The sequence below is a fragment of the Vombatus ursinus genome, unplaced genomic scaffold (assembly GCF_900497805.2).
Source record: "Vombatus ursinus unplaced genomic scaffold, bare-nosed wombat genome assembly UNPS02014864.1, whole genome shotgun sequence".
NCBI classification, from domain to species: Eukaryota; Metazoa; Chordata; class Mammalia; order Diprotodontia; family Vombatidae; genus Vombatus; species Vombatus ursinus.
Genome location: NW_020954642.1, coordinates 1,966,824 through 1,978,504, shown reverse-complemented (window position 1 = coordinate 1,978,504; position 11,681 = coordinate 1,966,824). Strand labels below are relative to the sequence as shown.

Here is an 11,681-nt window from a genome sequence, read left to right as displayed (position 1 = left end):
GGAAAAGTCGATGGACCACAGTCCAAGCTAGCCAAACGTAAAATCTTACATTGGAGCGCATGGATCTTTAATTGAGGGAGGGGGACCGGGGAATGGGAAGCGGGCAGTTTTTTCCTCCCATTATTTCTCAGTTTCCAAACAAGAGAATCGTTCCAAGTGTTTGGGAGATACCGGCAGCTCTGGGTGCCTGGGTGAGCTAGACAGGGCCCTGGGGGGTGGGTGAGGGATCCTGGTTTCAAACCCCATTCCCAGTCACATCAGTCTCTAAGCATGGACTGCTCAGTTTCATTTGCTGATGCTCTGTAGACCTAGAGTGGTGCCCACTACCATCAAACCCCTGCTTGCCCCCCTCCCCATCCTCTGAGCCTCTCTCCTTATCTTCCTTCACCTGCCTCCCTTCATAGAGCTCTCTCAAAATCTTTATTTTTCTTCCTTCTTCTCTACTCCTTCTCACCTCCTCCCCCCCTTCCATCTCTTTCTCTTCCATTCTTTCCCTCTGTTTTTCTGTTACTTTTCAATCCTTCTCATCATCCTCTTTCTGTTCCTTCCTCTTCCTCCTTTCCCATCTCCCTCTCTCCTCCTACCTCCTACTCCTCTCATCCCCCCAACCCCGCCTCAATGTGCCATCTTCTCCTCCCCTCCAATAGAATTCTAGGTGGTCGAGATAGGAGAGGATGTCGCCGGCCACCCCCATTCTCAGGGCCAGGTTTTGGTGACAAGAGGAAGCTGGTGGTGCTAGTTAAAGGCCCGCGTTCTGCTCCCTCTCCGGTCGCCCTCTCTTGTCTTTTGGGTCTCTAGGGTGGTGTACAGAAGTCCAGCTCAACTCCCTACTTCCAACCTCCCCACTCAGGCTCCGGCTCAGATCTACTCCAACCCAGAGCCGAGGGCCTCTCTAGGGACTCTCCCCTCTCCTCCCGCCCCCACTCCCCTTTACCTTGTTGCCAAGATCCCCCAGCAGCAGCCCGGGGCTTGCATGATTCCCCACCCTCAACTCTGACCACCCTCAACTCTGACCCTGCAGTAGGGTTTCCCCTAGCTGATCCCGAGGGCCACAGAAGGAGGTTGGCTGAGCCTGGCACGGAGAGATGTACAACATGGCTAAGGACGCCCCGCAGGGACCAAGGACCCAGCCCTCTGTTCCCCGGCCAGGTCCCTGTAGTTCCAGCGCTCGTGCCCCCCGTTGTGCCTGCCGCAGCCTGGTGCTGAGACAGGGTGAGGTGGGGTGTGGGGGGTGGGGAATGGAGCGGCGAGAGACAACAGGTGAAGCGACAACACCCCCGCTTTCGTCCCAAGCACGGTCTGGCACCCGAGTGTGGAGTAGAGGGGCAATGCCTGCTCCCCATCCTCCATCTCCCTCCCAGGTCCCAGAAAGCTGCTTCTCTTAATGCCAACCTCCCCCCCACCCCGTTTCCCCCATGCCTAATGTTATCCTGACCCGGGGGGAGCTAGTAGCCCGCGGTGCCTTTGCTGGAGTGGTTATGGGGTGACCCGAGAGGACAGCGGGAAAGGGGGGAGGTCACGGGGGGCTTCCAGCCCCTCCCCGTCCCTGGCCACTTTCCCGCCGCTGATTGGCTGAGCGTCTCTGGAGCCCAACTTCAGTCATTCAGTTTGATTCCCTAGTCCAGGCAGACCCTGAGCAGAGTGATCCAGGGCGGGAGGGGGGGGGTGGGTGGGGGAACCCAGGGGTTTGCACAGCTGGAAAGCGCTACTGGGTCAGGCCTTGGGGGAAAACGAGCAGCCCTTCTCTTCCCTCCCACCCCTCCCAGAGGCCAAAGGGAAGCCAGTCTCTCTGCCTCTACTCTTGCCGTTACTCCTTTCCTCCACCCCCCCATCCTTTCCTTAGCCTGTCTCACTCTTTCGCTCTCTCTCGCTCTCTCTCTTTCCCTCCCCCCCTCCCCACCCTCCCGCCCTCCCCGCCACCTCCCCCCTGGTTTCTAATTCCTGCCACTAGCTCAGCGGCTCATTCAGCGGCGCCTTCAGCGGAGTGGAGTGTACCAAAGCTGAGATGCAGTTGTGTCTGCCCGCTGTCTAGTTGTGAATGGGACTTGTCTCCTTGCTCTGTTCTGGGGGTGACAGCACTGAGCCAGCCCTGGAGGACCCCAAGGTAAATGGGGAGCTGCAGTCGCAGCCCCCCCTCCTCAGTTTTTATTAATGTATTTGTGTAAGTGGGGGGAAGTGAATGAGGCCAGCTGTCTACTCCCCCCTTTTGGGGTTTGAGGGTGTGTGTGTGTGTGTGTGTGTGTGTGTGTGTGTGTTTCTTTTTGGGGGGGAATAGGAAATCTGCCGCCGCTGCCGTGTTTGGTGTTTAGCCAAAGTGGATAGGCGCTCTAATGGCCAAAAAAGGGGGGGGGGTAGGTTGAGAAAAGCAGCTAGCGGATTTTCTCTCCCGCCTGGCCAGATGCGGGCTCCTCGCAACCACTCTGGTTGGGGGCTCTTGGTGGGGGTTGCCAGATGTGGGCTCTAGTGATGATTCACTCTCACCTTCTCACCACTTCAAAACTGGGGTTCCTTAAGCGGCAGTGGCTCAGAGAGATTTTTGTGGGTAAGTGGATTGTGTGTGTTGGGGGCGGGGGTGCAGCGTGCCCTTCTAGGGACCCAGAGGTTCTAGTGGTCCCGACTCCCTGCTCAGAGAAAATACAAACCGATCTAAGGGGCTGGGGAAGAGGGGAGCTTTTGTCTGAAGGGACTATTCGGGGCTCCGCAGGTCGGAACCTCTAAGGGTTTTTCCTGGAACGTTGCTGGTACACATCTGGAAACAAGTCTCCCTTCCCGCCACCACTTCCCCCCACCCCCGAAAAAAAAAATACACTCCTAAGGAGAAATCTTTCTCCGGAGGTTCGTGAAATGCGAGCTGCTTTAATTTTCCAAAAACAGGGCTGAAAATCTCGCAGCTCCCCCATTTCTCCCTCACGCCCCTTTTCCCCCAATCAGCTCTACCCAGAGAGGGTTACAATCCCCTTCCTGATTATGGAAAACGGGATGGGAATGGAAGATCTGGGCAATGGGAGGGCAGCTCCTGCAGGAGACGGGGATGGGAGGGGGAGGGGAAAGGGAGGGGGAAGGAGGACATTCTCAGGCACTTTAATTGTTCCGTTATGTGTCAAGATATTGCAGCAGTACAGCCAGGGTGCAGGGTGGCAGGAATCCTTATTTTGTTTCCCTTGGGTCCCTTCCCGCCCCTCGATCCTATCGGCTTGTGGAGGGGACCCGCAGGAGACAGTCATCGGCTCTCTCTGGGCATTCACACCATTAACTTTTAGACCAGAGCCATCTCTCCCCGCACGGTTCTTCAGGAGCAGAAAGGGCAGCCCAGCATTCACATACAACGGCTTTCCCTTGGCCACATTTGCCCATTTAGTGCTTAAACCTCTACAATATGAAGTTGGCGAAGACGGAGCTAGGATGAGCCAGTTGGCATCTATGAAACAAACTCCTCATTCTAAGTGCCCTCTGTTCCTTAGAAAAACAAAACAAAACAAAACATTGTTGTGACTATGCAAAACATTTACCTACCCAGAGAAGATCATTTATATTGACAAAAGTGTCCGCCAGAAAGTGGGCATAACGATGATGATGATAATAATAACAAAACAGCAACAGTAACAATACCTCGCATTTCTACAGTGCTTTTAGGTTTACCAAGTGCCTTCCTCCCAAAGTCAGTGAGCTAAGTAGTGCAAGTATTAACGTTCCCATTTCACAGAGGAAGAAATTGCTGAGAGGTGAGGCATTCTCGGTGATCTCACACCCACTGCCAGGATCTTCTTTTATTCAGCAAGTCCGGTTTTAGTAATCAGGGTTCCTTTTTCTCCTTTACTCCTTTCCGTGAAACATTCCTGAGTGCTGGAAGACCATGGGGTGGGCGAGTAGGGGGAAGCAAGGAGTTTCTCCCTGCTGATTTGCGCTGATGATGCAATAGGAATTTCACGGACCATTACGCTGCTATTAAGAAATCCCGGCTTTTAATTATTTAATAATGAAATTGTTGAATGGAGACAAGCCATAGCTAATGGAGGAGCAATTGTTCATGAACCCTTATGGAGGAGAGAGATTTTGACCAGAGGAAGAACCCCGATTCCAAACCTCCTCCCCCCAAAAAGAGAAATCTTGCACGGAAGACTAAAATCTTTTCTCCTTCCATTTCTTCTGTAAGTCTTATTAGTGTTTACTAGTTTTCTTTTTTAAATTTTGTGTTTAATTATAAAGATCCTGTGATGATTAATCCGAAGTAAGGGTAGATCCATTCCTTTAATATTGTGGTTGCCAACCCCCCTCAGTGATGGTGAGAGTCCCTGGCTTTCTAGGGGAATGGAAATGCAGATGTGTGATTGTGAGCCACAATTCCACAGCACCGCATCAGCACATTTTAGAATGTTAGACCACAAGCCATTATAAAGAAAAAAAAATACAATATTCCAAGGAGGGGTAAGGGAAAGGCTCTGACCTTCATTCTAGGAACCCAGGAACCATTTTCCAGAACATTTGAGAGTCTAAACACTAAGAAAATAGAAGTTGTCAACGTACTTATAAGTGTATGCAGGGAGCTGCCCAGAGAACAAAGGGAGAAAAGTTACAAAACAAAGACATAGAGTTGTCATCAAGTGGAATTCTCCAGGACAATGATTTACCCAAGCACAGCAGGGATGATTTCTGATCTGACGCTGAAGAGCTCCGATTTTTTTGCCCTGGAATATTGACCTTGTATTTAAAAGTGAAATGGAGCATAACACAAAGGAATGTGGTTAGAATACACACTATGAGCCACATTTGGAGCCATTTAAACTTTGCTCCAGTATGAATTATCAGGATCTTGTGCTTTTAAAGCACAAAGATGAATGTATTTATTTATGAGATAACCCTGCAGCCTGATATATGTGTATATATATATATATGTATATGCAAAAATATGTATTTGCATGTATCCATTCATTTTATTTGTGGATAGTGGTCATTTGTAGAACTGCATTTTAAAAGTGAAAGATTTTGGGACTGGGGAAAAAATGGAGAGAAAGGTTGAAAGAAATAAAGGATTATTTCCTTGGAACTCAAAATGGAGATAGTTGAATCAACAAGATTCTTATTGCTTTAGTGATAGAACAGATGTTTTCAGATTCAATTGAAGTAGCCAAATATCTTGATTGTATTTGATAAGTTGAATTATATTCAGCCTTCTTATCAGAACTTCAGATATATCTCTATTTTTGAAAACTAAATTCTATTGTAAATTCAGATTTTATAAAATGAGACGATAAAAAAAATCTGCAACTCTCTCTTCTATCTTTTTGTTAATGTTGTTGTTGTTTCTTTAAGGAGGGTACATGCTCCAGTTATTTTGAGGAATGCAAAACAATTTCATACCCTTCAAATAACAAATGTCTTTACCTTCATAACATTGCTCAGATACTGGGGCCAATTACATCACTATCTTGCAAAGACCCCCATTTCAGGATCGCTGACATAACCAACAGAGATTTTGGCATCTATATTCTGTTTTCCACAACACCTAAGCAGCGTTAACAAGACATACTTTTGTGCAAACTCTTCTTAGCTTCAGAAACTCAGACAGTGATAGTGCTTTCGAGAGACCATAGAGATCATATAGGCCAGCTCCCTCATTTTACAGATAAGCAAATTGTGCCTTGGTTTTGAATTCATATGACCTGGAAAGTTGAGGATTCACATGTAATTCCAATGTTCCTCTCTGTTATAAAGTATCTTCTATCTACCTGGAAACAAATCAGTTTTATCATGTTTGGGTTAAGCAGATGATTCAAAAGTTTTTGGTTTGTTTCATTAACTAAATTTTATTTTACATTTCTTCTTTCTCCTTGACACATTTTCTCAGAGGCCCAGTATTTCTTTATATAAATCCTACATGGGGATTGATGTTACTTAACAAAGCTTTGTGTCTAACTTGTCAACTTTTCTGAGTTCCTTTATGATGCAAAAAATGTTTTCCTGGTAAATCCAAGAGGTATATATAAATGGATTGGTTGGATCAGTTATTTAAGGAATCAAACAGCCTTATAATTTTTGTCTTTTTCCTCTCTGATGAAATTGCCTTTTGTGTTATGAAGATCAACTTTGGGGAAAAGAAATGATTCAAAGTTAATAATGAATTATTTTTAGAGGATATTTTCCAAGATAAAATTTTAATCTTTGAAATTTTAATGAATTAGGGTGAGGTAAAGACAAGAATAAATTTTGTGAATATATTTATTAATTTATTTTCAACCTACAGGTCTTTTATTATTTTTTTTAAATTAAACTAAAGATAGTTGAGAAAATGAACTTGAAAGATGGGACATTCCCTAAATGTCCCTGTTCTAGGTATTGCCAAAATCTGTTGTTTGAAAGAATAGGGAGCACCAGATGCTTGAGAGATATAATTGGACAGCTTTCTACTATGATTTTGACATGGTATCAAGCACATTGCACCTACTCAGATTCTGTATTCCTTTAGGGAAGATCACATTTCTGAACACTAGAGGGCAGTAAAGCTCTTCTCTAACTTGCTGCCCGTGGCCCATCTGCTTTCCAGGGCACCATGAACAGACGTTTTGTTACCACCAGTCTGGCTGGCCCTCTCAGGAGAGACAGAATTCAATCTAGCTGTGGTTCAGGCTAATGCTCAGGCAGTTTGTCAGGATTAACATCTTTCTAGTCTGTGGATCCCTTTACCTTCAACATCCGATTACCACCTTGGAGTTCACCAGAAAGTTTGGGAATCATGTAACTTTAGATTGGTTGAGGAGAGGCACAGCTGGAGTCTAGGTATAAAATAAATACTGGTGGTTTTCCCTGAAGCCTTGATTTGGGAGAGATTTTCCAGCACGTTTTCATATAAAAACAGCATAATTTCAGACTCAGGAGGAAGGGACTAGCTAAATAAAAGAAATACAGTTGGAAATATAAGGGAGACTGTTGTCAGGCTAATCATCTTATTTTCTAATCCTCTTATTGGCCATTGTTTCAAGAGATTTTGAAGAATAATTTAATTTTCAAAGAGAACAGTTGTTAGATCCTTGGTAAATACTTGGGGAATATGGAATTTGATTGTAATAGTAAATAACTATTGGTTTCACACCATTCCTGATATTGCTATACAATAAAACAATTTAGCAAAAGCTCACATCTTAAATGAGGCACATCTTCATATGCTGAATTTGCTGGGATCATTTGTTTCTCCTGTGGTGTTAGAGACATAGCTATTTATAATTAAATCATACATTTCTGGATGTAGAAATTTAGGTTTTTTTTTTGATTGGTTAGTTTCAAAGAAGTTCTGAATGAGTAGGAAACATACCTATTAAAGCTAAGTCATAAATATAGGAAAAGCTCTATTTTGACCCATTTTCTTAAGTAGATATTTATTTATGTGTATGTTTATTTATGTGTTTTGTGCTGAGCAAAATTATCTCCCCAGGGATTGGCACAGGAGTTCATTTGAGTTCTTAGCTGTGTTGGAATAGATAGTGAGTTGATGTAGTAGAAATCAATGTAAATGGATTATGGGAGTGAGTATTAAGTAACTGAGTAGGAAATAAGATAGAGTGATTTGTAAGCTGACTGCTCCTTCACTGTGAAGTTTATTTAACTTAAAAGTACAAACTTATTTTCATCCCTTTACAGTGAAAGGACTTGTGAGTGATGTCAGTTTGATAGTTCTTGAACAAACTTTCAGATTCACTTAATTAGTCATCACAGGTCTGGTTTCACAGCTTGCCTTCTTGCTTTAATATTTCCCCGACTAGATGTTTGTTACTGTCTATTCCAACTCTAATATTTTGTGATTATGCCTCGATGATTCCATGAAAGAAAGACTGTGTGCATGTAGCTGAGATTCTTTGGGCTGGGCTTATCTGGCCCTTATAAGAGCAAGAAGGCATTCACTGAGTTAATAAAAGATATCAAATGCTAACACTATTATATTTTCCTCTGATGGGTTCCCAAAAATTTGAGAGCCAACTTATTTCCTACTGTGCTTTGTACATAGTAAGCAATTAATAAATGCTTCTTGATTCATGTATTACACATTTAGCATTCCACTTCAACAAATATAACTTTGCAGAGCCCCCTCTCCCCCCCAAAAAAAGTCTCTAGAATAACATAATGTAGCTGGTCTGTATGCTAGGAATGCCCATCTCATTTCTGTTTATGGAAATTTTAGGCTGTCCCCTTTTTGTGAACTCTTCTATAGTCTTCCCCATTCTTAATTTCCATCATGACTGTGATTTTTTTCTGTCTTCTGATCCCTCAACATTCCCCAGTCCTCCCTCATGTCCTTGTCTTACTCCACACTCAAATTATAGATATGTGTATATGTGTCTTTTGTATTACCAGATTACTTGATTGTAAACTTCTTGGGGCCAGGGACTCTGCCTTATTTCTCTTTGTCTCTCTGCCAGCACTGAACACAGGGTTCCATAAAGAGTAGATATTCATATAACAGTTTTAAACAAATGTATTACACACATTCATTCTCTCCATCACAATAAATATTTCTGAATTAAATACTGCATCATCTCTTCCTAATTTCCTCAGCTCCTCTCTTTTAAAATCAGACTCTCAAAAATTAGTCTACTGTACTTAGTGTTGTTCGAATTAAATTGCCCCCAGAACGTGCTATTTCCTCAGCACACTATAAAATACCTTGAAGACTGTTTTGATCTGATGTTTTGTTTCAACTGTTATTCATTGTTAAAAGTAGCAAAAAATGTTTTAAAGTATCCTTTCTATCTATAACTGTAGGGATTGGGGAACAGACATCTCTGACTTTGGCCCTTGAAATAGTGATTTATTTTCCGTTTGTGTTATAAGGATCTCAAATATGGCCATGCCAACAACAGAAAAAGATAATATTTTATCTTAGCTCATGTCACAGAAGTTGGATTTTATCTTCCTTTTGAAATACTTAAAGGAATTACAATGTGAGGAAGAAAACATGTATGTTGATGATTATGTGTGTGTGTGTATATATATGTATATATGTGTGTATATATATATATATATATATATATATATATATATATATTTGATGCTATTGGTCATACATAAAAAAGCACAGTTTTTTTTTTCCTGCAGATAAATGAGATTCCCTTACCTTTCCCTTTTCCTTTTCCTTTTCCTTTCTCTTCCCTTTTTTCTTTTTTTTTCTCCCAGAAGTACTTCAAGATTTTGGAGGTGTGCTACAGATTTCCCTCAGTGATTTCACTGGAAATTGAGTAGGAAATGGGCAGGACCTTAAAAAGCCCCCTTATTTTACAAAAGATGAAGTTCAGTCATAGGGAATTGAAGTAACTTGCTCATATTTCTCCAGGCAGGGCTAGGATTCAAAGTCAGGTCTCCTCGGTCTAAATCCAAAGCCCTTTCCAGAATACCCTTCTAATATTTGGGTCCTTGAGCCAGTCATTGAGTTAGTATATCACTGACAACTCTATCTATGAATGAGATGCTAAGCATTTCCCAGTACCTCTATAAAATGATTCTCTAGATTAGCCATTAACTAGAGTATTCTTAGGTAAGGTTTTTAACTTCTCTAGGCCTCAGTTTCCTCTTACATAAAGTGAGTGAGTTAGTTTGGTTGATCTGTAAAGTCCATTTCAGCTCTAATAGTCTATCATATTAACTGATGCTTCCTAATAGTAATCAGATTTAGTCCAGCACTGTTTAGATTGAGTCCATTATAAACAACAACAACAACAACAACAACAACAACAGAAACACTTTTCTCTCTGTTTATTTACACCTTTATATTTGAATTATCCCATAAACTAAAGTGATCTATTCTTTCTGAATGTAAAATATTCAAGAGTCAGTCTTGGTTTTAGAGAGAATTATTGCCTTTGAAAAATGATTCTTTCTTTCATTTCCATTTTTCACATATCCATTTCACTTTGAGATTGAGTAGGAGTATTATCCAATAGAAATTCAATTTGGGAAAATTTTACCCCAACACTTAATAGTATTTGATGTTGAGACACTTATCCAAAGTTAAAAAAATAAAAAAATAAATTTTTGCATCACTACTAGGTGGCACAGTAGATAGAGTTGTCAGGCCTGAAATCAGGAAGACTCATCTTCCTGAATTCAATTCTGGCCTCACACACTTACTAGCTGGGTGACCCTGAGCAAGTCACTTAACACTGATTGACTCAATTTCCTCATTTGTCAATTGAGCTAGAGAAGGAAATGGCAAACCATTCAAGTATCTTTGCCAAGACAACCTCAAATGGGGTCACAGATAGTTGAATATGACTGATATGACTAAACAACAACAATAAATTTCATGAGATAATTGGTCTCTTGATAAAATCATCTTGATTTCAAGTAAATTCTCATTTGTTTTCAGGTTGACCTTAGCTTGATTTTACATAAAAGAAATTTGAAAATTGGCAATTTTAGGTTGTAAGACAACCATGAGTATGCAGGGTTTAATCACAATTGCTTTTCTTTTTTAAAGATTATTCATTAATAGACTTATAAGTGATTTTATGTAAATAAATTCATTTTTTTCCTACAAAATAGTCATTGACATTTGTATGAAACTTGAATGGTCCAATAAGGCTGAATGAGAGTATGGCCTGGTTTCTCATCTTAGACCTCTGCCACAGTGACCGTTCTGTTCCACATAAGATGGTTTCATATGCCATAGTCCAAATATTCTGACAACAGCTCAGTTCCATGAACTCTAGGTGGTAAACCAGATTGCTGAACTGTGTTGGTTGAAAAGCATTGTGCAAGCAGGTAGCATGAAACAGGGTGGTGTGGTGGAAAGAACACTGGATTATGAGGCAAAAGAATTGAGTTGCAGTCCTAGCTCTCTGGGTAACCTTTGTGGAAGTCATTTAACCTATGTATACCTCAATTCCCTCATTTATAAAATGAAGATAATAATTGTCCTAAATACCTCCTAAGATTGTTATGGAGATCAAATGAGATGTTTGTTAAAAAAGATTATAAGTATTCATTGATTTTAACTCTTAATAATGTAAGCTCATCTGCTCTGCATATTCTGATGTAGCTAGAAACAAATCTCTAAGACTATAAGTTGGAGATGGGCTGTCTATCTGCATAGGTAAAAGGTAGTTTCCTAATGGGAAGCTCCTTTCCCTAAAAGCAGCTGAGTGACCCAATGAATAGAGTGCTAGGCCTGTGGTCAGAAATATCTGAATTAAAATTTGAACTCAAATGCTTATTAGCTTATTAGTGGGATGATGAACATGTCATGTAAGCTCTACCTACCTCAGTTTCCTCAAATGTAAAATAGAGAAAATAATAAGACCAACCTATTATTGGGATTTTGTGAAAATGATATGAGACAATATCTGTAAAACTCTTAGCATAGTGTCTGGCACATAGGAGGTAATTAAAATTTTTGTTTCCTTTCTTCTTTCTGTACACTGAAAAAATCATAGGTCTGGGTTAAAAAAAAGGTTTATAAGCAAGGCTATGAATCAGCTAATGGGGCAGTGTGGTTCAATGGATGGCAAGCTGGCTTCAGAGTCAAGACTATATAAATTCAGCCTTATCTCTGATACATAGTTGTTATGTGATCCTGGGCAAATCACTTAACTTCTCAGGGCTCCACTCAGTTCTCTAGATTTAGAAGTTGTAGAGAAGATGCTAGTCTGCTTTAGTGGAGGGACTTTCCTCACCTGGGAGCTCCCTACAATTGAGAA

The 11,681-nt window shown here is 41.6% G+C and overlaps 1 protein-coding gene across 1 annotated transcript in view; it reads left to right on the top strand.

Moving 5' to 3' along the window:
* Positions 1–1,979: 1,979 nt before the first annotated feature.
* Positions 1,980–11,681, top strand: part of LOC114027950 (cadherin-11) — a 210,847-nt gene continuing 201,145 nt past the window's right edge. The window contains exon 1 of the mRNA XM_027842097.1: positions 1,980–2,104. The gene's annotated coding sequence lies outside the window, so the exon portion shown is untranslated. The remainder of the gene's footprint in view (positions 2,105–11,681) is intronic.